We start from the raw sequence: 26,485 nt of genomic DNA on the forward strand, positions 1-26,485 counted from the left end.
GGGAAACAGAATAGGTAGGCAGTTATTCTAGATAAACTGTGAAAAGGTATGGATTTGTGGTACCATGTGATAGAAAGGGTTACGTAACATTTTACAGCTTAGCTAAGACAGCAATGGGAAATCAGTGCACAAAAAGTTCCCGAGACCCGCCCCTAACTGAAGACGCGAAGTATATGCAATTACAGCATGCCGACAATGTTAAGTATTACACAAAATGGGTTGATAAGTATAAATTCGATGGTAATTTAGATAAACTTGCACTTATGAAACTTGTTAAACAGTTAAAAATAGGCGCGAAAGGTCAACTAAAAAAGCAAAGACAATTAGGAGTCCCTCAGGCGCATAGGTGGCTTGAGGAAGCAAATCGCAGGGTGCAGAGAATTAAAAATTCAAAGACAATGTTCTTAGACAAAGAAGACAATAACTTGGTAATAGCAACGGCCCCTCCTTCACCCCCTCCGCTTCCGTTACCAGAATAAGAAGCGTGTGGACAAGCTGATCCACCTCCGCTATACCCAGCTGTTCCTGCAAAATCACAACCATTTGTCAGGGATCCTATCGAGTCCAGGTCTTGAACACGCGACTTGAGGAAGGAGATTGAGTTAAATGAACTAAATAGAAAATCACAGGCTATGAGTGAAGAAGAGATATGTCCGCTCATAGAAGTACCGAATCCTCAGGCAGGACAGGCAGGACAGGATCCGACTCTTTTAGTTTATAGACCGTGGACACCGGAAGATATCCGGAAAGCCACGGAGGGAATTCCCCACCCAAAAGTGAATTTTAGAAAATTTTTAGAAGACTTACAGGGTATGAGATTAAGTTACCATTTAAATGGAGAAGAAGTAGAAAAAGTCATAGATCAGGGAAACAGAATAAATTACCATCGAATTTATACTTATCGAGAGAAAAATTGCACAGGACACTAAGGATAATCACAAGGCTTTCTTTAGTTATGTTAGGAACCTGGGTGGGAATTCCCAGATATGCTCAGAATTAGTCCAAAATGACAAAAAATACACCGAGCCCACAGACATTGCCAACATCCTAGCTGACAGGTTCAGTGCAAACTTCTCCCCCCCTCCCCACCAAAAGGGCAAATATCTATCCCAACAGAGTGCTGCCCCCCTGACATCTTAGATGCTCAGGTAAGAGCTGCCCTCTCCAAAGCAAAAAACACAGCATCAATGGGACCAGATGGTGTCCTGGGCTGCGTCCTACATGAACTCCAAGAAGAGCTAAACCCAAACATAAAACTACTGTTCAATCTTAGCCTTACTACAGGATATGTACCCAAAGAGTGGCGTACAGCAACAGTGGTCCCTCTCCACAAAGGTGGTGCCTCAACGGATCCTGGAAACTATCGCCCCATAAGCCTGACTAGCTTGGTCTGCAAAGCTATGGAAAGGATCATCATGGACCTCATAAATAAAGATATTGGGGACCTACAGACACTAGATCCTACCCAGTTTGGGTTTGTTAAGGGCAGATCCTGCCTCTTAAACCTGGTCGATTTCTTTGAAACAGTCACCAAGGCCATTGACGAGGAGAAGGTGGTCCGCACAGCCTACCTGGACCTCGCAAAAGCCTTCGATACAATACCCCATTCGGGCATTATAGATAAGCTCACCAGCTTAAATATAAACCCCTATGTCACTAGATGGGTTGCAAACTGGCTCAAGGACAGAACCCACATGGTTAGAATTGCTGGAGCCATGTCAGATTCCAAACCAGTTACAAGTGGCGTCCCACAAGGCTCAGTCCTGGGACCTCTCTTGTTCGGTATATATTTCTCGGCAGTACAGGCCAACACGGAAGGACTGTGGCTGACCAAGTTCGCAAATGACTGCAAACTGGGTGCCATAATCAACTCTCCAGCCTACACAAGCATCCTCCAAAAGGGCCTCATAGAAACAGACAACTGGTGCCAGAGCCATGGCCTCAAGCTAAATGCCAAAAAGTGTATAGTCATCCCCTTTGGCAAAAACAAAGTGCCCACAAATTACCACATAGATGGTAATCCATTAAGTACAGAAGAAGTCATTAGGGACCTGGGGACCCAAGTTGATAGCAATCTCTCATTTGACAACCACGTGGCCAAAGTGGTTAGAAAAACATTTTATATAGCCCACCTAATCATGAAGGGATTCACATCTAGATCAGGGAGGTCATCGTACCTCTTTACTCATCCCTCATCAGGCCCATAATTGAGTACAATGCCCCTTTTGGGATGTACCTTACCAGACACCTGCAGCAACTGGAAAGACCCCAAAAGTACCTCACCAAGAGGATCAAAGGGCTCAAACAGATGCCATATGCTGCCCGGTTAAAGAAACTCCAGCTCTACTCAGTGGCATACCGCCTGCTCAGAGGCGATCTGTGCCTGATGTATAAAGCCATGTCCAACCCAGAATTAATGGACATGCTGCACCTCAGAAAATCCAAATCCCATCAAGCTACGCTTGAGACTTGAACCTCAGCACTGAAATAAATAGGACATGCTGGAGGGACAGATTCATAACCCAGAGGCTCCCTTCACTCTGGAATAAAATCCCAGTCCAGGTTAGGCAGAGTCCCACATTGACTCTCTTCAAGAGGAATCTTGATGAGTGGATGGGAGATCGTAGGTTTACCCCGGCTATCACTTCTGTGTCACTGTTAGACAGAGGCACAGTATACTAACCTCAAAAAAAGGCATAGCAAAATTAATTTAAAATGGGTGGCGAAAGCCAAACACACTCTGGCTAGGCTTATAAATGCCCTAGGGCAGATAGCCTAGTATGAACCTATGAACCTAAGTAGTTAGACAAATTGTGGGTCCAGATTGCCACATGATCAGTGGCGACTGGAATCCTCGTGACGCACAACTTAGACCACTCCCACATACTAATGCAGAACTGGATGGCAGAGTAAAAGGTCTGACAGACCGAATCTCTGAAAAGTGGAAGCCTAGGGCTGATTGGACTTGCATTAATCAATACATTCAACAGGAAGGTGAAACAGTTGATAGATATTATGCTAGACTGTTAGAGTGTTTTAATAATCACTGTGGAATGCAGATACCAGAAAACCAGACACAAGACTCCTCATATGAACAACAGTTAAAGAATGCATTCTTGAAGGGTAATATAACTCCCATTAGCAGCTTTATTACAAAGCACATGGTAAATCATTGAACAAGTAGACTACAGCCATTACTTGAATATGCTAGACATGCAGAAAGACATTTTAATAGTAAAAAGAAAAAGAAAACTCAAGTATTTTCGGCAGAAGATGGGTCAGACGTATTTGTAGTACAAACTGGGAAAAAGGGTAAGATAAATACCCAGGGAAATAAACAATCTGACAAGCGATCAGAAGATTTTGAAGAAAGAAAGAAAAAAGGTGAATGTTTTAAGTGCGGGAAAAAAGGACATTTAGCAAGGGATTGCAGGCTAAACAAGAAGGTGACTACAGAAAATAAGGAAGATGAGGAATGACTATATGATAGTCAGGAATCATTGAATGAAGATAAGCAGGAAAAGATAAGTGCAAATATGATAGCAGGAATAGAGGATGTGACAAAAGGAGTAGAGGATGTACATGAATTCGCAGACATAGAAGAAGATGAAATTTTAGACCTAGCTCTATTGAGCTTAGAGCTTTACTTAGCAGACACGAAACTGGAAGTGACGCTTCTGGTAGAGGGGAGGGAAGTTAAATTTCTGTGTGACTCAGGGGCTTCACGGACCCTGATACACCCTTCCAAGTTACCGGAAGATTCAGAATCACCAGACTATATACTAGTGAAGGCAGCTAATGGACAGCTGTATCGGGAGCCACTCTCCCATGACATAGCCATAACAGACCCCTTTTCAGGAATGACCCAGAGAAGTAAAATTGTGGTTTCTGCAAAATGCCCAGTAAATCTTTTAGGTAGAGACTTGATGCAGATATTTGGCATAGCCGTAGTTCCAACCATGCAGGGTATGGAAGCACAGTGACAAATGGATACCTTTGTAGTGTGACCAGAGGGTGAAACATATTATTGGTACAGCCAGGACTTAGTTATGACTGGTCCAGGGGCAGTAACCGAAGAACTGATGAACGTAGCCATCAGTAAGTCCCCCTCCCTCGACATTGACAAACAGCATTTGTTGCATTGTACTCTATATTACAGCAATAGACCAGGACCCGATAAAGATTATGAACAGGAATTGTTTCAGAACCATGCAAACAGGCTAGCGTTGCAAAATTTGTACTGGGATGCAGAGGGGAACAGTGTAGCAAGCTGTTCATTGCCCCAGGAATTTTTAGCACTTTACAAATCTAATCGACTGTCACATGTTAGTTTAACTAAGAATAAAAATTTGAAATGGGTAGACTTAGGTGAAAAAGTCACAAGGTGGGAAAAGCAAACAGAATTAGAGCTCTCTGAACAAGGAGTACAGAAACAGAAATTGAATTGGATTACACAGACACACCCAGCTGTGCACTCACAGGCTAGTGAGAATAGCTGAGTATTACTCTTATTGGAAGAAGAGGAAAAAGCCTTTCCCAGACATTCTCTGGTCAGCAGGGAAATCAGATGTAGGACTTATACGAACAGCAGGACCAGTTACCATAACGCCAAAGTCAGCATTTAGACCCCAGAAAAGACAGTATCCCTTGAGAAAGGATGCAGAGATAGGAATCAAGCCTATAATAGCAGCCTTACTTAAGGAAGGAGTCCTAATAGAATCTCCTGATTCACCATGTAATACACCTTTATTTCTTGTCAGGAAAGCAAATGGGGAATGGTGTATGGTCCAAGATTTACAAGCGGTAAATAATGCAGTTATACCCAGGGCACCAACAGTGCCAGATCCACACACTTTACTGAATGATGTAAAGCCAGAGCAAAAATATTTTTCAGTGGTAGACATTAGTAATGCATTTTTCTCGATACCGATACACCCTGACAGCCAATATTGGTTTGCATTTACATTTCAGGGAAAGCGGTACACATATACAAGATTACCACAGGGATATTGTGAAAGTCCAACAATATTTGCACAGGAAATGGCAAGCAACCTGGTGGGATTTATCCCACCAAAAGGTAGTCAGATTTTACTTTATGTAGACGACATTCTGCTGGCAGCCCCCACCCAGCAAGAATGCAAAGAGGACACGATAGTTTTATTACAATTCTTAGCTACTCAAGGTCACAAAGTAAACAAAGACAAGCTACAGCTTTGGAGAAAACAAGTTAAGTACTTGGGATATGTAATATCCAAAGAAGGTAGAATATTAAATGAAGATAGAAAAACAGCAATTTTACAAGCACCTAGACCAACTACCAAGAAGGAATGATGTCCTTCCTGGGAACTACTAATTTTTGCCGGAGTTGGATATCGAACTATGCTTTGGAATCTGCTCCACTGGCCAATTTAATATTTAAAAAGCCGATGGCAGCACAGGATTTATTACAATGGACACCTGAAGCAGAAGCAGCTTTCTGTAAGCTGAAACAACTGATAGCATCATCCTTAGTTCTAGGATTACCAAACTATCACAAGCAATTTATTCAAACTGTAGACTGTAAGCAAGGTTTTATGACATCAGTATTGACACAGCAACATGGGGACAAACAACGCCCCATAGCTTACTATTCATAACAGTTAGACCCAGTGGTGAGGTCCCTGCCCCACTGTGTACAAGCAGTAGTTGCAGCTTTAATGGCAGTGCAGGCTTCGGCCTCAGTAGTGCTATTCCACCCTCTCACATTGAGAGGGCCTCATGCAGTCGCAATTATTTTACTGCAAGAAAAAGTAGCATATCTTTCTCCAGCTAGGCATCTTTCCTGTATGACCATACTGTTGAGCCAACCTCATATGACAATTGAACGATTCACAACTTTGAATCCATCAACTTTGCTTCCAACCCCTGCAGATGGCAAACCACACTGCTGCCTGCAGGAGATTGAGCAAAAGACATTACCTAGACAAGACCTTATGGATGTTCCCTTGGATGATGCCGAGGTGACATACTATGTGGACGGCTCATGCAGGAGGGGTCCTACAGGACAGAACCTAGTGGGGTATGCAGTAGTTTCTGATACTGAAACTTTAGAAGCAAAATCTTTACCACACAACTTATCTGCACAAGCAGCAGAGTTGATTGCCTTCACAAGGGCATGCACCTTAGCAGAAGGTAAGAATGTGAACATTTATACTGACAGTCAGTATGCTTTTTTTACTGTACATGTTTTTGCACAGCAGTGGAAAAATAGAGGAATGATAACATCTACTGGTAAACCGATCAATCATGCGCAATTTATTTTAGACTTGTTAGATTCAATTCAGTTACCTAAAAAAGTAGCTATTTGCAAATGCGTAGCTCATATGAAACAACAGGACAGGATTTCAAAAGGTAATGCGCGGGCTGATACAGCTGCGAAGCAGGCAGCTTCAGCCACAGAAACTTTTCATTTGAGTGAGGAATTACAACCCTCTGAAATTTTAGATTTAGAAATGTTAAAAACAATGCAGACACTTACTACAAACATAGAAGTGGATAAAACGAGGAGCAATCCTCGAAAAGGGACTGTACATCTCCAAGGAGAAGAAACCGATTTTGCCATCTAATTTGTTTAGATATGCAGCGTTGTTGAGCCATGGGCAGAGCCATGTCTCAACAGGGGGGATGGTACAGTTAGTGAATCTAGTATTTACAACCTACGGATTTACCAATTATACAAAAAAATTGTGTGCAGCATGCCATGTTTGTAACAAGCATCATGCACAAGGGGCATTGAAGCCTAAGCAAGGGAATTTTCCTACACCAACGTATCCATTCCATACTATTTGTATGGATTTCATAGAATTGAATAAATGTGAGAATAAGAAGTATTGCCTTGTCATTATAGACATGTTTTCCAAATGGGTAGAAGCATTTCCAACTAAAAATCCAGATGCAGCTACTGTTGCAAAGGTCCTTGTTAAAGAAATTATACCCAGATTTGGTATACCGGAAAAGATTTATAGTGATAACGGGATGCATTTTGTGAACCAAACGATTCAGCAACTTAGTCGCTATTTTGGGATATCCAAAAACACACTTTATTTCCATCAAACCTATACTTTAAATGTATTTAACTATATATATATATATATATATATATATATATATATATATATATATATAGATTTGAACCTTTCATTCCTTATGCTTTCTAAGGATTGAACTTGCTCTTATCATGCAGAAGGGATATAATGTTGACTTTTAGAAGTTTATGGCCTACATATAATGGCCAACAGTTATGACCATATGGATATTCATATCGTATGAAGACATTCATACCGTATGAAGATTTATTAATATATGGAGACTTACTATGCTATTGAAGTTTATTAATTTCTTGATTTTACATTGTTATAATGTTATAGCATTATGGTCCTTCAAACAGTCTTTAGGACCCTTACATTATTCCCATGTTTCAAGGATATATGTGTTAGATCGACATGGGCATATTTTTATATTAGATATTTTATTTGTAAGATATATTTGTAAGATATAAATGTTAATATCAGCCATGGTTAGATCTATGACTTTTATATATATAGCCCACATTGATATGTCATACTTGGTCTCAAAGTGCTATGTTAGTTAAGGCATTTAATATAAGATTTCATGTTTAACAGAAGTGATTAGATAAAACTTATAACCCCTTTTTAAAAACTTTCTAAAAAATTTTTTAAATAATTCTTTATGCTTTTTTACGGTTATAGTCACACAATTAATACTATTATTATTATTATTATTATTATTATTATTATTATTATTATCACTATTTCTTAAGTGCAGTTATATAGGTCTATATAATTATTGCCACCTCATATATAGCATCTTAGTGAAGTATGTTAATGAAGCTATGAGAATTTATAATAATATTAATATACATGGGCTCTGGTTTATACGTATAGATAACTGCATGTATTATAGGAAATAATAACATTATACATACATACATTTGTCGACACAACATTAAGGTAATTAATTTGTTATGCATTTATTGATGTATATTATATTTGTAATATTTTTATGCTGTATATATTTACATCTATACATAAGATTTTGATTTGGGTTAAGACATTTAAATTGTTACAAATAGTATTTACATATGGCTTTTGTCATCTGACTTAGTGAACAACGTTTCTTGAGATAAATAGAGAGAAAGGAAGTTGCGCTAAATAAGTGATCTTTACTGCGCACCTCACTTTACGTAACAGCATAACATCGCATAATGAAGTACTAGCTGTAAGCGTTGTTTATCTAGATTATATGAATCAGGGTATATGAAGATAACGAGAGATTTATAGTAATTTTATTTACGTGTTTGATGGCTATCTCACATTCTAGAATAATGTCAATCTATTGGCTGTTTTGGTTTGGTTTGTTTACGTTGGGTTCATGTATCTAACAGCGATCATCTAGTATTTATTGTTACAAGACAAGGGAGAGATGTTTATTAAGTGCAATTCATCGCACAGCCATGCTTTGCTAAATGTTGCTTAAACTTGATTTATGTGCAATATATTTTATATTTGCAAAAGTGACAACATAAACTGTTTGATTTAACGTATTTATGCTGCAGTCATGTATTTGATAATCATTATGCACGAAACTTTAATGCTCACTATATCAGTGTTCAGGACGAAATCAAGAAACTTACAGCATTATGCACTTAGAAAATATTGTAAATAGTTAGTGTGATTATGATGAAGGATAGCGTTTGAAAGTAAAGCTTATATTTATTTACTGTTAGGATCAAGCTGCGTTTATGATCAGGATGCTGTTGATACAGCGATATTAACTGTTGGCAAGTCCTCATAGCTTAAATAATTGATTGATTGGATAACTAATTGTCAATTAATGTTTACTCTTCCCGCCATATCTGATATAAAATAGGGAGAGTTTTTGTATGTTTTTATATCTGAAGAAGCGTAGGTGATCCTACGCGAAAGCGCTCATTTTATTCTTCCATGGATTAAACTTTTTTACTTTTATTGCGGAGATTCTGTGAGTGGATTATTTGGACTTTTACACTGTATTCGTGGTTAGACTACCGTTTGAGGCTATCTCATTATTTTGGGATATCGTTAAAGAACCACTGCGCTTATCACCCCCAATGTGCAGGGCTAGCAGAGAGGCATAATGGGGGGTTGAAGAATAAGCTTAGGAAGCTGATAGCAGAGACACAGAAGAACTGGGTGCACTGTTTGCCTTTAGCACTGTTGAGTATGAGAACTATTCCAAATGCAAAGGATTAACTCCTTTTGAAACTTTGTTTGGAAGGGCATATTATACACCTCAGTGGAAACCTCTCATGTCTACAGAGCAGGAGGCTGACAGTTCACTTGCAGGGTATATGAGGCGATTTTTGAATAACAAACTTTTTGCAGTTAAATTCTGTTTCAGATAAAGAGCAACCGAAATCGGAAGCATCAGTAGCCCCAGGCACTTGGGTCTGGGTGAAGATTGTGAAGCGAAAGAATTGGAGTTCTCCGAAGTGGGAAGGTCCATACCAGGTACTACTGTCAACACCCACTGCAGTCAAGATCGCAGACCGAGCTTCCTGGATTCATTTGATGCACTGTAAACTGGTTAAGAACTTTGAATTGGACAAAAACTTTGTTACTGTTGTACAACAAGAACAAAATGGCCAGGTACAGAGTGAATAGAGACATTGAGCAACCTCAGAAAACTTGTATGATCATTTTTATTGCAATACTAATCACACTGTTCTTTTTGTTGTGGCCACTCCTTTTCCCTGCCACAAAGGTTGAACTGATTAGATGTAATGAACCAAACATAGACTGGCATCCGAACTTTAACACTTATCAGGCAATTACACGTGTGTACGCTGAGACTTTTAATGTTTCGAACTGCTGGGTCTGTACGGCCATACCAACAGCATAAGGGGGGGTTATTAATGACTGCTATCCCCCTAGGGGTCAATGAGACCTGGGAAATCTGATTTTTGACATAGTCGCTATTAAAGCACATGATAAGGTAGCACTGTATTTGCCTGTGACACAAAAAGGAATTGCATGTTTCTATAAGAATGATACCATCCAAGTGGGATGGAGCAAGTGTAATGTTACAGTACAATATAAATGTTATAGGAAACCAAATGATTTGGGTGGATCATGTAGTACAGATTATGACTTCTTCTTCTTCTCCTTTCGGATTTTCCCGGTTAGGGGTCGCCACAGCGGATCATCTGTCCGCACACAGGATTGGCAGTGAAGTTTTACAGTGTCAAGTTGCCAGCCCGGTGCCCAACCTTCCATAGAAGGCACACACACACTCACACCTAGGGCCAATTTAGAGTGTCCAATCCACCTACTGCATGTCTTTGGGATGTGGGAGGAAACCGGAGCACCCGGAGAAAACCCACGCGACCACAGGGAGGACATGCAAACTCCACACAGAAGGCACCCCAGCCAAGGATCGAACCGGAGAACCTCTTGCTGTGAGGTGACAACGCTAACCGCTGCACCACCGTGGCCGCCCAAGTACAGATTATGACTAATTTTTGAAATTTATGCATAAGACTCTTGATCAGGTACAACGCAATCCTGTACTTTTTAAACAGTTATCTGTAATAGACAAGAAAATGTTTCATGCAGGGCAGTCATTTCATAACAAAGTAATAACTAAGGTAGAGGACTGTTATTTTGTGTGTGGTAAAAAACATATAAATGGTTACCTGAGAATTGGTCTGGCAGTAGTTTTTTGGGGTACCTGGTTCCGGCCATCCGACACACTGCAGTTTTGCCTCAAGGAAGTATTCGAAATACTTGAGACATAACCAAAAAGACTGTTAAAAAACCCGAGAATCCAGTGGGACGAATTGAAGCGGGCTGGAAAGACCATCATGATGTGGGAGCCAAGCTTGCGCACATGGACTTGAGTGATGCTGTTATATCCTGGGCAGGTATATTACCTGCATATGGTGCAGTTAAATCAATATGGGAGCTGTGAAAACTGTCCAAACTTCTCGAAGTAATGAGTAATGTGACTTTTTCTGCTCTTGAACTGATAACTGATGAACTGAATGCCATGAGAACTGTAGTGCTCCAAAACCGAATGGCTCTTGACTTCACCCTAGCAGCGAGAGGTGTAACTTGCGCTTTAATCAAAGAAGAATGCTGTGCATTTATTCCTGACCATCAGCATGAGATTAACGATCATCTCAAAGTGATTCAGCAAGTGTCGGCCATGACCAAGCCAGGCCCAAACCCTCTGACAGACTTTTTCCAGAATGCCTTTGGGGGGGTGGGGCTCCATTTGTATGAACATATTGATTGCTATTGGGGTAGGATTACTCCTAATAGGAGTTTGTATTTGTTGTGGAATCCCCTGCATGAAGAGATTAGTTAAAGAATTCATAGATATATCCGTATCTGAGACTATGTATCAAAGTACTGAATTTGAAGAGCTGCTAGAATGCGAAACACTTTCATAAAAGTTTAAACTGAATGACTTTCTTAACTGCAAATCCTGAATGGAAGAGGTTAGGAAAAGAAGCAAACTGTTTATTCTTTTTTGAAAATAGAATAAAAAAGTATTAACAGGAGGGAAATGTTAGAAAGATATGTATTAATGTGAGTATGCTTAATGAAAATTAATAACCAAGTATTTTAATACGCTTTTTATTCTATTTTTCATGGACTGTATTTTATACAAATTGAGTTTCATATGAGACTGAAAAAGATGCTTTTTGAAAACTGCGGTATGCTTTCTGAAACTTGCAAGTTGCCCTCTGACCTAGTAACTGCTAGCACAGCAATATTCTTGTTTATGCCTTGTGGAAATGTACTTGAGAAGCAGGTGTTTATCTGCTAGGTCAGAAGCGAATGAATGAACAATGCCTTATGTTATAAATGTAATGATTTTAGACAAACAGCTCTGTCCAGAGGATGGGAACCTCTGCAGCTGTAGTAATTTAGAGATAAAGTAGACAAAGGATTATTAGAGAAATGAACTGCTAGCATTGTGCTTGATTTAGCCGTAGTATCTTGAATGTAACATAACATGTATCTAACTGGGAGTAACCAAGGCCGTGTTGTTTTCCTCAGGAAGTTTCACATAAAAATTGATAAATCAGCAGACATTCATGGGAAAGATGGTCAGCAGATGATGGTGAAAAATGTGGTAATCTGTTACGTCAGCATGGTAGGACATAACCAGTTTAAGAATGTATAAAAATGAAAGTATTTCCTGTTTCTGGTTAGACAAACTCTGTATTAGCACGTTTTTGTCTCCTTGCTGCAAGATTAAAGTGCCTTAACCTGAACCTACCGTGTTTTGATCATTTTTAAAGTATATTTTTCCTTTGACAATGACACACATGACATTAGATTTTATGACAGGTACTGTTTAGCTGATGTGCACTGTTCCCATACCTGTATGTTGTGCATCAATGTGAACAACTTATTCCAAATGAGAAACACTCCTGACAAGTTCATCACAACCAACACATGTCCATAATATGTCTCAGTGCTATGATGTCATATCAACTACACCTATATGTGGTTGTCATCATTACTTTTTTTGTGTGTACTTGGAGCCATACTAGCATTTCGTGTAGTACTTTACATTGCCTTGCATTTGCATGGTCATTTTTGTTAAGTAAGTCTAATTTGACTATTTCAAACATTGCGGTAGTTGTGGCAGCAGTGAAACTGCCTGATAACTGCTGCACATGTCAGATAGACCACATGAATGACTACTATGACTGCACTTGGACTGGTCTATCTGCATGATTTAAATGTAGCAACTGCTCTGATGTGTCATATTTCCATTCTGTCATTCCTGTGTGCCCTTAGGCTACAATACAGACAGGCAAAATTATTTGCTTCCAGCATTCTTAAGTATACCTTATGTGCACTTTGGAAGCTAGTTGGCAATCTGTCACTGATTTCACAGTCCTGTTCAGATACTGTCCACATAAATTTGAAAACACTGCATGTGTGTGGAAGTGGATGTCTATGGGAATAGCCTTATTTATTTCTGGGAGAACTCGCATTGCATTACTGTCAATATGTGTCCACTAACCAACCATGCCATATAACTTGTATAGATATCAATGACAATGTGCCAGGTGTGAAAATTGTGGGTGATATAGATGCATAGCATTGGTATAGGTTACATTATATGGGCAGACTGTTGTACTTCAAGTGTGCATGCATAACATTGCATGTCATGTTCATGTATAATGTATATATATATGTTCATAGATGTCTGAGTATGCTCCATACTTAATGCTACTCCATCAGTGTCAATGAGTTCAGGGTAGAATCTAATCAATAGGTGTGGATACACAGGTCGGTGATTTCCACGTGGAACACAGTTGAACAACAACAGTCATACAGTGGCTATCTGTCAGACATGCCTCATAACATGGTATGCTGTAGCAATGAGTATGGATACACACTGGTGGTTTGTTGTGCTGTCATCATCTACATGTACTGAAAATCCTCCAACATGGTCCAGCATGTACTGTAGTTGGACCAAGTATGAACATAGTGTAACCAAGTAATGTGTAGCCTTGGATATGAGCAGAACAGGTTGAGATGATGTGTATGTCAAACAAAGTATGTTCTGTGTGCTAAGATAATGTTGTTTACATACATAGGGCATAACAAACAAACTATTTCTGATCATCTGTTACTAGACAGTGCAATGCATGTAATTCACCTTATGTTGTGTGACATAGGCAAGCCATTTATGTTATATGTGCATAGATCCACACATTTATCTGTCAATGTTTGAAAATGCAACATATAAATACATGCTGTGAATATAAGGCCATGTACTGGGATTTGAGTGATATCAAGATATGACTGGAATGAGCTTAGAACCCCTAACTCTCTATAGGTACAGACTAATACGCACTAAGCTTACACATTGTGCTACTGAATCACTGCAGTGCTAGATGTCTGTTCCTGGGTCTGTGTCAGCAGGTTGAAGTAGTTTGCAACAAGCTTGTCATTCCAAGCAGGAAAACACATAAGACTGCAGCTGCTGCTTTTCCAGAGGAAGGTGCACACACACACACACACACACACACACACACACACACACACACACACACACACACACACACACATACACATATGCACATGCACACGCACACACACACACACACACACGCACACACACACACACCCACACACGCATGCATGCACACACACACACACATGAACACACATGGATTTTAGGTGGAAGTGAGTTGTTTCTTCTTTGTGTACTATCTGCATGCTCTCCATGTTGTATCACATTTTGTATGTACTGCTGGTACTGAGTATATTGGTATGGCTGTTTAAAGTTCATCTGCCGTGATGCATTTCTTATGTTGGATGTATTTATTACACTATGCAATACCCACTGCCTAAGACTTATTGAGCAGTTGACAACAGGCAATGAAATTACTAAGTGTATGCACATGCTCAGTTGGTTGTAAGAGTGTCATACACAGTATTGGAGCCATGATCACAGATTTAAAATGAATGTGATTTGCTGCTTAGGTCAATACAGTGCTTTGATTGGTTGAGGGATTTGAGCCTCATACACACAATAAGGCTGACAGCATAGTAAGACTGCTTTACATTCATAGCCACCGTGAGTGCATGCCTGATTTGTTGTGCTGAGCACATATACTAACAATCAAGAATGCACATCATTGGCAGAAACAACTAAATATGTTTGTCAGGGCTTTCTCCTTGCTGTTATCATTGCTTGTAGAGCATGTACATTGATTGATCCACACTATATTGCTATGTATGTTTGCTTTGATGTTTTGATGTGTGCATATGCATTGCACTAGATACATAGCTGCCAACTGTGTACATTTCCCTGCTTTCCCAACTGTACCAATGACATATGTTCATGAGAAGACAGTGGTGGTTGGATTAGTGCAGTCTAGTTCACTGTGATGCATTCTATCAGTGCAGACCAATATTTCCCATAAATACCTGTTGCTATGCTTAATGAACACCCTGTATTTCTCTCCACAGCCATGATATTATGGCTATTTATAGATGTCCCTCTGCAAATGGCCTTGTTCCCACTTAGTGTGCATTTATAACAGTTTTCACTATAACTGATTATTTCTGAGGTTTATATGATTCAGCAAAATATTATTTCTTTGAAAAAAAAGTCCTTCACCTGTACTTGGACCCAGGACCACCAACATTAGAGTCTGTCAGTCTACACATGTAGCCAAAGTAGTTTCAAAATAAAGAGTGTGTTATTTAACTTTTGTATCAAGATACTGGTAGCCCTATAGAGGACTTCCAATCTCATTTCATAAATTATATTAATACTGACAAAATATTAACATTACAAATAATTAATATAATTAAAAGTAATTAATTGTTAGTAAAGTTCTTTTAGTTATATGACTTTTTTTCATGTTTTATTTTATTTTTTAAATTTTTCATAATTTTTGGCCTCACTTCGCTTTGCACCGCATCACTCTAAAGGAAATTGAAAAAAAAAGAAAAACAAAATGACAGAATAAAACCAGTAAAACTAAAATAGCATTTTCTCATACTCCCTCTATGGCTGCCTACCACCATGTTAGCTTACACGGTGGTTGAGCACTGTTTTCTACACCTCCAGATCGATTCAGGTACATCTACTGCCCACCACGCCCACTCTGTGCTATCCACGTGGATACAACATGGCTCTGACCGTGTTGAAGGCAGATAGCATGGATCTTACACATTAAAGGTGACTTTTCCCTGTTAACAGTTTAATCTTTTAATAAAAAAATATTTTTTTTATTTTAAAAAAGCTTCTTTGTACGAGTTTAAATTCCATGCCACTTTGAGCAAAGTAGAATTTAAATATAATTAAGGAAAGCCAACTTTTAATGCTTTCACCTTGCTCAACTTCCTTGTTAGCTCATGTACGTGGAAAATTTCCCAGTACATAACACAGAGCTAACACGGACTCACACCAGGTTGCTGAATCACAACCTGGTGTTGTTACTAGATAACAGTGAGCTGGGGTGGTAGACATGCATTTCATTTGCATGCCAACACGGGTTTTCGGCCTTTGGCACATTTGTACATGCATGAGTGCCACTCAACGCTGCTCCACTGAAACTAAGCCCAGTTCCTGAATAGGGAATGGGGTTTGGTGTGGGAAAACAGTGTTATGAAGGCTAACACAGTGTTATTTTCTGTGTTAGCCTTCATGAATACTGCCCAATCTCTAAACTTACACTTGAACAAGCCGTAATCCATTATAACTTAGATAATGTGTTCATAACTTTGGTCTGATGTAGGCAGGATACAGTCACAAGCTTAAAGCTCCTTACAATGTCTAGTGCATTATGTGCCTGTTTTTATGTACAGTGGAGTCAACAGCTACTGAAGATTTGGGGGGTTTCCACCTTTCAGTTTCTACCTTAAGGTCTTTCAAATTTGTTTTACTTCAGTGTTAACCCCAGATAGTTTCACACTATGGTTTCTTTACATTGTGATGATATATTGAATTTGTATGTTTTCTTTACTGCAGTCAGTTGGATGTTTGTGTAATATGTTATATGAATGAGGTTTTGGTTTTAGAGAAAAAGCTGAGGCTTTAATGGATGTAATGTTCAGAACCTCTGCATGTACAGTTATAGATTGGTGCATATATTTACATGGTGGGGCTCATGCTGAGAGTTTACCCTCATTATTATAGATAGATAGATAGATAGATAGATAGATAGATAGATAGATAGATAGATAGACAGACAGACAGACAGATAGATAGATAGATAGATTGATAGATAGAGAAACAGATAAACATAATATCTCCCACAGATATATAAGGTTATGTCAAAATGTAGTGTTATTTTCTATTAACAAGAAGCAGTTTCTACTCTGTTTGAGATAACCATTATTTGTCAGGTCTTTGAAAGTTAATTCATGATAATCATCTGTCTAATCTAATGTAAGATCCTTCCTGAGTACAATAGAATTAGATCCATTTGTATTGCTATAAAGCATGTTTACTTATTATTAAAGGACACTACAGTGAAAGGTTTTGCAATAATGCTTCCTTTTAAACAAATGGTGCAGTCAGTTTCCCTGCACCTTATGCACTAGTACTAATTACTGATCCTCATCAGAGACGTTTTAGCTAGAAAGGCTGGTTGGGCTGTGAGCTTTACAATAGCTTTCACAATATGATCTTGAAGTGCTCACTAAGATGAGCAAATGAGATAAGAGTGAGGGGCTTCAACAGCCAAATACATATAAGGGGCAGACAACTCATAAGCTACTGAGCTTGAGAACACAACACTGGCAGGGCAAGCAAGGTAATATTTTGCAGGTTAGTCTTTTCTGACATAAAGATGGGAGTATATATTATGGAAGAGGAAATTGTGATCTACATGCCCACACCAAACACCAAACATTCCTTTTATCTGGCCAGGTGAGAATGCTGATGTGTGTGTGTGTGTGTGTGTGTGTGTGTGTGTGTGTGTGTGTGTGTGTGTGTGTGTGTGTGTGTGTGGTGTGTGTGTTTCTTTTTGTCTATGTGTCTGCTTGTAACTTAGTTTGTCTGTGTGTTTGTGTGCCTGTGTGTGTCTGCATGTGTGTGTGTGCTTGTTTATGTCTGCATGTCGTCTGTGTAATCTGTAATCATTCTATGTTAAACAAGCTGTTACTTTATTTCTCCCAGTTTAAAATACACTAAAATGCATATGTTTATGCAATGCTGTCTCATACCGTGCAAAGTGTTACCCTGATATGCTGCACTGATGCTTTAATAGCTGTTTGTGCCTGCTGGTACATGCCTGCCACCACAACGAAGCATGGCTCACTCTGTATATCCACAATATTTATCTGGACTTGTTCGTTAGCATTACAGCTTGATACAATGGGATTCTCCAGCCTACTGCAGCATTCTCAACTTCAATATATGTAAATGGTCTGTTTATGAATTGCACAGAGCTCTGCTGAAGGTTTTCTTCTGTTCATACCTCTCAACTGTCCAGAATTTCCCAGAATGCCCACATTTTAGCCTCATATCCTTAGCTTGTTCCTCATAAGATCTGTGCTTTTCTGACAAATCATTAAGTATTGAAGTCATAAAAAATAATGACAGACATATTTAAGTGTCAAGCTTCATATCCTTCAGGAAATTCATGCTGAAGCAACACCTGTTATTCTATCAACTTTCTGATGAGTTTATAGGAGCAATATTTAAAAACTGTCCCTGTTGTCGGGCTTTGTCTCTCTTCCCCACTATTATTTTTTATTTGTCCCCAGTTCTTGTGCTAAGACATTGAGAGGTATGCTTCTATGCACTGGTCTTATACATTGTATGTCATGTCTAGAGGTCTCACCTCAAATCGCTTTATTTCTTTATTTTATCTGTTGTTTCTTCTCTTGGTAAAATGCATTGGTCCAATGTGTCTTCCCAGTCATGACCCAGGCTGGAGGTACAACATAACTAGGCAAACTACACTAACAATTCCAGACACTTCTTCATAGAAGTACACATTTTACCAGCATCCACAATTAAGTGTATAAAGCAATCATATCCAACTGATGGAACCATAAGAACAATTACAGCTTGGATAACAGAGAAAACAAATGATTATCATGTATTAAATAGTATAGTAAAAAAGGCTACACAGATTAATTCTATATCCAACTACTAATCAGTGTTTCTATAATGTGCAGATAGCTTCTTTCTGGAGGCGGGACAAAATGAGTGCTTTAATGTTACTTTGTTTTGCTGATTTTCCAAATGAAAGCCTGAATTATTTCCAATGTTTTTATTTTGTTTGAAGGCAATGTCTGAATTAGGTGAGTAAAGTGATGAGGTCTGGACGTACATGTAACTGTGATATGCAGGTAATTGTGTGTTAATCTGTATTTTTCATACATATGTCATGCTTTTATTTATTTATTTTCATATGTTTACGTACTACATATGCTCTAGACGTGCAGGTTTAATTTAACTGTACATTACAAAAAAAATATTTTAGAATAGATATCGGCTATGCTTTAAACTAATGAGTAAGAATAAATATCAGCTATGTGTTTCATTCACTGCACCAACCTATATGGAAGTTTATAATTATATTGGAATACTGCAGGTCACAGAACTTAATACATTTATCTTAATGTAACTGGTGAGACTTGCTTTATTAGCAAGTATGTGACTAATATGGTGGAAATCAGCAGGCTGGAGCCTTGCTGTTGTAGTAATATGTTCACTCAGGCATTTCCTCCTACACTGATATCTTCTTCATGCTGTCACACTCCAATTGCTTAAATTGCTGCATGTCGCAAAATGTACATTGAAACTCAAACCTGACATTTACTGCAAGTTTGCATCCTATTTCCTTAACCCTATGAGCCTCTGTATCTTCTAACAAATCATCAGAGGCAGTCACCACATGCAAGGAATAACACAATAAAGAGGCTGTCTGTTCCATTATTAAGTTCACCACATCAGCAGAGATTTGCACTAACACTGGACTTACGGCAACACATTGGATGAAATAGCACATCCAAAATCTGACTACCTGATAGTGTCCATAACCTACTCATGAACTCTGGCTACTGTGTCTGCTGCAGAACAGTATTGTCATATACATTTGCCAGCACTTTTCACAGCAAGCAGGTACTGTTTTTTTCTTGTACGTTGTTCTTATATTCAACTTGATTAACTATCACCCAGTTGGACATGGAGAAATAGTTTTCTCTTAATTGTTGCCACATAGTAAAATGAATTTCTTTACTTTAGGTCAGCAGTACATTGTACTCTGACCCAAAACAGCATGACAGCAGAAGAAAAATTACACAATCGCACATACACACACACACACACACACACACACACACACACACACACACACACACATAAATAAGATATACATCTCCAAAACATGAATGTGCAAGGGATATGCAATATATTTTAACTTTATGTAGACGGATAAAGAGGAGACAAAAAAGTTGGCATGCAAAGGACACTCATAAAAAATAACATGTTGGCTTTACTTAAGATTAAATGGAAGGAGCACATGAAATTCACTGAAACCAGTAATTCAAGTTAGACATCCTTGAACACTATTTTATTTTCTACAGGGAGAGTGTCTTAAATATAAATAAGATCTCAAAAGATAGTAAATGGGTCAAACATTCAGAGTTCATATCTTGGCCAATAGTCATGTGACTTTAGATTAAAAAACAAAATATAGGCAGAAGCAACTAGCAGCTATGAATGCCAGTGGCAGTACTCAAGGAAAGTGAGAATGTACATTTGGTCAGGAATCTTTTCCCATTTTTATTTGTGTAAGACCATGCTTCCCTACTGCTTCACCTTGGTGGGGAAGGGAGTTTCCAAACATTTTGCCTTATGTCTACCACTACCTAGTGAAGACAGCTAACCTATAGAAAGCACCAACAAGGATGTTAATGGGAATACTTTGTATACACTACAGTGTATATCAGCCTGGGGGGGGGGGGGGGTGTCAGCACAAAAGAAAAGAAAAAGGTAAACAATAAAACAAATCACTGTTCTTTGACAGTTTCCTGATGTATCCCAATTTATGTATCCCATTTTTTTTCCAATTTACGTAAACTACTAAAGTGGTTATGGTTCTTCATCCCAGTTCCTCCCAATTTGCATGCTCCATTTGGCAGTTAATTAGTCCTTCAACAATTGTATCTAGGCTTGGCAGTACCTCATTTAGCCAGCCACACATGGTCAGCAGATCATTTGTTGGGGAAGGAGCTAATAAATAGACCTTTTGCAGTCAACTTGAGCAAGGCAGGAGAGGGTTCATGGCAGCAAAAATATACCATTTATTTTATTTTATTTGTCTTTGTTGACCAGGAAAGTCCACAGAGCCCATTTCAGTGGATGCCTGAGAAGGAAAGCTCCATCTCAGTACATTTATATTAAAAAGTGAATTTCAGACAGTTCTCAGAAAAAAACAGTTACATTTCTCATAAAAACAAATATAATTACAAGACATGCATGTACAGTAAAGTATTTACATCAACAATTATAAGTCTGTACAGTTCTTCCAGTTATAAAATCTTTCAGGAAATGAATGGATTGATACCGTAGAAGGGAAGCAGTTTTGTAAAGACATTTAGAGTTCTTAGACTTCAATAAAGAAAGCTTTGCAAGGAGCTCAAGATACAAAATTAAGTAAGTTATAAAATTATGTAGGAAGTTAGATTTCAGTATTGTATAGATTTCTAAAGAGTTCAAGAGATATACTAAAGTAAGTTATAAAATAATGTAGGAGGGGATGGAAGATATTAGTATTGCAGAGGAGGATAGTGGTAACAGCATGTGAATGAGAGAGCATGGTATAGGATTAGTTTTTTTAGGCTGCCTGTTCCAAACTGGTGTATCTAGAAGGTTTATAACTTGCATATACAGGAGATGCATGAGAGAGGTAGAGCGGTGAGTGGGGGCAGTTAGAAAAAGAAAAAGATGAGAATGTTGTTTAAGAGTTGGGTGAAAAGGGGTGTACTAATTCAAGTGCAGGTGGGAACGTTGTTAGGAGTATAATGATTCAAGCAGAGAAGAGCAAAAAGTTAGTGATAAGCTATAAAAAGTTTGTGCTTTTACTTAAGGTCTCACACTGGTGAGAAACATGAGCATGACTAGGATTGGGTAAAGAATTGTTTGAGCTGGATTTTATAGCTTGGGAGTTTGTTAGTAATTCTTACTTGTGATGGGATGGTGTTCCAGAGCTTAGAGGTGTAACATGAGTATATTGATGCCCCTGATGAATTATTTGCTTTAGTAGTGCTTAGTATAAATGTATCTTGAGACTGTATGGTCCTTGTGGGGGTGTAGGGCAATCATATGTTTTTTGAAGCATTTTAAAAGCATTTTTCAGGATAATATATGAGTTTGTATGCCATAACTAGAGATTATATTATGCAGTTGTTAAATTCAAGCCAGTTTAACTGGCAGTGGTTAGTTTTATGCACAGTGGTTTGTAACAAATTTAGCTACTTTGTTGCAACAGGAGGCTAGTTTAGATGTTAGCGTAGAGCTTAGGTTTGTAAGGATAGATGAGGCATATGAGTGGGCTGGAAGCAAATAGGATGTGGCTAGGATTTTCCATGCTGTGTATATAAGGTACTATTTTGCCCTGTAAAGGGAGTTAAGTTTCTGGGGGGGGGGGGGCTTTTTAATTGTTTGAAGAATTTGTTAATCAAATTTAAAATTGTCATCATACTACAAAGCCCAGTGATGGTATCATTTGCAGATTTAACCAAGAAAAATTATTTTTGATTGAGGCGATGTTGTGGAGTGAAGAACATATTTTTTTTAATTAGGATTAAGGATTAGGTTTGAATTTTTCAGCTAGGTTTCAGTTGAAGAAAAAGAACTCATGATCAATACCTTAAGCTATGGGAGTAGATGGCAATGACAGTTTCAAGTGGGATGTCAGGGTTGGTGGTGTCACAGGTGATGCCATGTTGTTAGACAGTATAATGGTACTTTGACACTTTTTACCCTGGCTTTGAAGACTTCTCCCAGTGACAAATCCTGATATTCCATCAGTAGAACTGCAGTGGATACAAAACCATATAGACAGTATGAAAAGCAAGCAGAAGTGTAATAAGGAAGCAAAGAAACCAGCAAATGGCATTTACTTGGTTTTGAGATCTGAATCAGGACTTGTGACTGGTAGAAAGAATAAGCAATTTTCTGTTGTTTTTTTTTTCACATTATGACTATGAGCCTTGGATCAAAGGAGTACATTTCCATATCCCTTCCGAGGTCTTGTTGCTGGCTAATGAGTTTTTTTTTTTTTTTCGGGGGGGGGGGTGCCAGTGGAGTAGACTGAGGAACATGACTTAGAAGTAAAAGAATAACTAACCATCTAGGAAAGTCAGCCTTAATAAACATCATTTACTGAAGCAAAATAGCAAAGTAGGTAACTAACTTCAATATTATTTTATTGCTTATACCCTGAGTTCTTTACAAAAAAAAATGAAGTAAAGCAAATGTGTATAAACATAATAATAAGACATCTAAATAGTTATTAGAACTATGAAGAACTATTGATGTTCCAAGAATTCTAAGATAAAAACCTGATATGATGACAAACAAACAATAAAAGCACTACCAGTAGTGTCCAAAGTCAAGTAAGAAACTTATGAAACACTCCAATACCAGTTTAGCACAATAAACAGATCTCCAATATAACAATACATTATAAAAATTACAGTCAGAGAACAAGCCAGAACATGTTTTAACAGTGGACCAGCATAGCTATGTAAAGGTGCACCAGTGTAGCAACATAGCTGTATAAAGGTGTGGTAGTATAGCAACATGGCTATAAAGCATTTCAAACAATCATGCTAAATTAGATACATCCTCTGACTAATGATGTTACAGCTTGGAGGATAAAGCATTTGATAATTATCTCTTGTATATAAAGATCAATACCTAACAAGAATGAAAGTGGTTCTCCATTCAGTTTAAAGGAAAAACAACAAATCTATTAGCCAAGTAAAACTAAGCAACAGTGTTATCTCTCTTTCTCTCTCTCTTTCTCTAAATAGAAGAAATCATATCATTTTTTCCTTCTGCCTTCTCTAGTCTTCATACAGCTGGAAAACATGCCAGCAGTGGTGATAAAACAATCATCTCTCTCTCTCTCTCTCTCTCTCTCTCTCTCTCTCTCTCTCTCTCTCTCTCTCTCTCTCTCTCTCTCTCTCTCTCTCTCTCTCTCTCTCTCTCTCTCTCTCTATGTCTCTCTCTCTTTCCAAACAGGTGAAAGAGCAGTAGTATTCCCTTTCTCTCGCCTGTGAACTCCTTCAGTCTTCAATCACCAAGCCAAACATTCAAACAGCTGCAGGTCATACATTAAACAAAGGCAGTGTCAACTCACAGAACACAAGCAGCAAAACAGCAATAAAATCAACCATAAAGATTATGGTCCATAACCAGCCATCTGCCACCATATTTGGACTTATGGTAAGATAAGTTCAATCGTACCTCAGTTAGTGATCACCCTAAGTAAGGCTGTGGTAATTTATCCAATATAATATCCACTATAAATAATTGCCTGTATAAAGGCCAGCAAAGATTTTTTCTGCTTCAACCACCCGGTTCATAACTGTAGTTCTCTTTTAGTAACCCATTCAGTTTGCTGTTATTCAGTATCACTTCTTTAGTCCGTCCAAGAACAGTTACGATTCATGGTTAAAAATAGCTCACTTACTAAATAATGATTTTTATCTTTAACAGTTTAGCTTTGTAACACTGCTAAGAAACCAAAATTAGACCACATTCAAAAATTAAGCACCTGCCAGTGTGTTGTGCTGAGAGGTACTTTAGTCTGGTGGATTAGGGCCTGATGAGGGTGTGATGCCATTAGATATACGAAACTAATTACAGCTCAGTATGGGACTTAACCAGCAGTTTATTATCACTGTAGGTTTGAGCGGTTGACTTAGGCAACGGGTATGACTATGCAAATGAGTATTTGTGCTGTATTAGAGTAAATGTATGCTGCAGTTCAACTAAATCTAGAAGAAGGCTATTTGTAGTAAACAATTTAGGTTTAGAAATTATGAAGCAAACCAAAACCAGTCATCAAATACAAACTGGTAACAGGAACAAAAAATCAAGAATACACACAGTCCTGTAGAGCAACTGAATAAATCCTCCAAAATGTCTCAATTGCTTTTATTGAATAAAAATACACCAAAACCACAGTGCTGAACAGTTCAGATCACCCCAGGTAGTCAAAGCAGAGGTGCAAGTCTACAAGTGAAGTGTGTTGTGACCTTATATCTGCTTGAATATGGGCTATCATTTGAGTCCAGAGTAGCATGAAGAAGTCCAAGGAGATGAGGCAGCATGGATGAATGTGGTAGATCAGGCATCAATGGTCCCACAACTCACTGAACTTCCTCAGCACAGCCAAGCAAAATGAAAAAAACACCCTTCCATAAGAAAATTTCAATGTCTTGGGATATATAAAAATAAAACTAAGAGTATATAGTAACTTTCACTTGAAAAAAAAATTAAAACCTAATACATAGGTTCATAGGTTCATAGGTTCATAGGTTGGTACTAGGCTATCAGCCCTAGGGCCTATACAAGCCTAGCCATAACAATTCCCTGGCTATTTCTTCCCACATTATTTACTTTCCTGGTCCCCTGTCTAGCAGGGTGACTGACGTGATCCCTGGGGTGAATTTCCTTTCTCCCATCCAATCGTCAAGGTTCCTCTTGAAGAGGTCCAAAGAGGCACTCTGCTTGACATGTATGGGCAATCTATTCCAGAGTCTGGGGAGTCTCTGGGTCAGGAACCTATCCCTCCAGCATGTTTTGTTTATTGTGATGACAAGGTTTAGATCCCTGGAGCGTGTAGCTCTGAGGGATTGGGATTTCTTTAAGTGTAGCATGTCCAACAGCTCTAGGTTTGACATGGCCTTGTATGTTAAGCAAAGATCGCCTCTGAGTAGACGATATGCAACAGAGTATAGCTGGAGTTTTTTAAGGCAGTCAGCGTAGGGCATCTGCTTTAGGCCTGTGATTCTTTTAGTGAGGTATTTCTGAGGCCTTTCCAGTTGTTGCAGATGTCTTGAGAGGTACATACCAAATGGGGCGTTGTATTCTATAATGGGTCTAATGAGGGATGAGTACAGTGGGACAATTACCTCCTTTTTTCTGGATGAAAAGCCCTTTGTGATGAGGTGTGCCACATAGAAGGATTTCCTGACTGTTGTGGCGATGTGGTTATCGAAGGTGAGTCCACTGTCCACCTGTGTCCCTAAGTCTCTTATCACACTTTCTGTGTTTAGTGTACTGCCACCTATATGGTAATTCATGGATACATGTTTTTCCCAAAGGAGATAACAATACATTTCTTGGCATTGAGCTTGAGCCCATGGCTCTGGCACCAAGCATCTGTTTCTGTAAGGCCCTTTTGTAGAGTATCCACATCATTTGGGGATTCAATAATGGCTCCCAGTTTGCAGTCATCTGCGAACTTTGTTAGCCAGAGTCCCTTAGTGTTGACCTGTACTTCAGAGAAGTAGATGCCAAACAAGAGCGGCCCCAGGACTGAACCCTGAGGTACTCCACTTGTCACTTGTCTGGAGCTGGATTTGGAGTCGGCTACTTTTACAGTGTGGGTTCTATCAGTAAGCCATTTAGCAACCCATTGGGTGACATAGGGATTAATTCCCAACTTAGTAAGTTTATCTATGATTCCAAAGTGGGGGATGGTATCAAAGGCCTTGGCAAGGTCTAGATAGGCTGTGTGGACCACCTTACCCTTGTCCATGGCTCTGGAGACTGATTCAAAGAAGTCAATCAGGTTCAGGAGACAAGATCGGCCCTTCACAAACCCAAACTGGGTGGGGTCCAGTGTTTGAAGGTTGCCAATGTCTTTGTTTATAAGTTCCATGATAATACGCTCCATGGCCTTGCAGATAAGGCTTGTCAGACT

This window comes from Protopterus annectens, chromosome 8.part0 (genome assembly GCF_019279795.1).
Source record: "Protopterus annectens isolate FY-2018-M chromosome 8.part0, PAN1.0, whole genome shotgun sequence".
Taxonomy (NCBI): Eukaryota; Metazoa; Chordata; order Ceratodontiformes; family Protopteridae; genus Protopterus; species Protopterus annectens.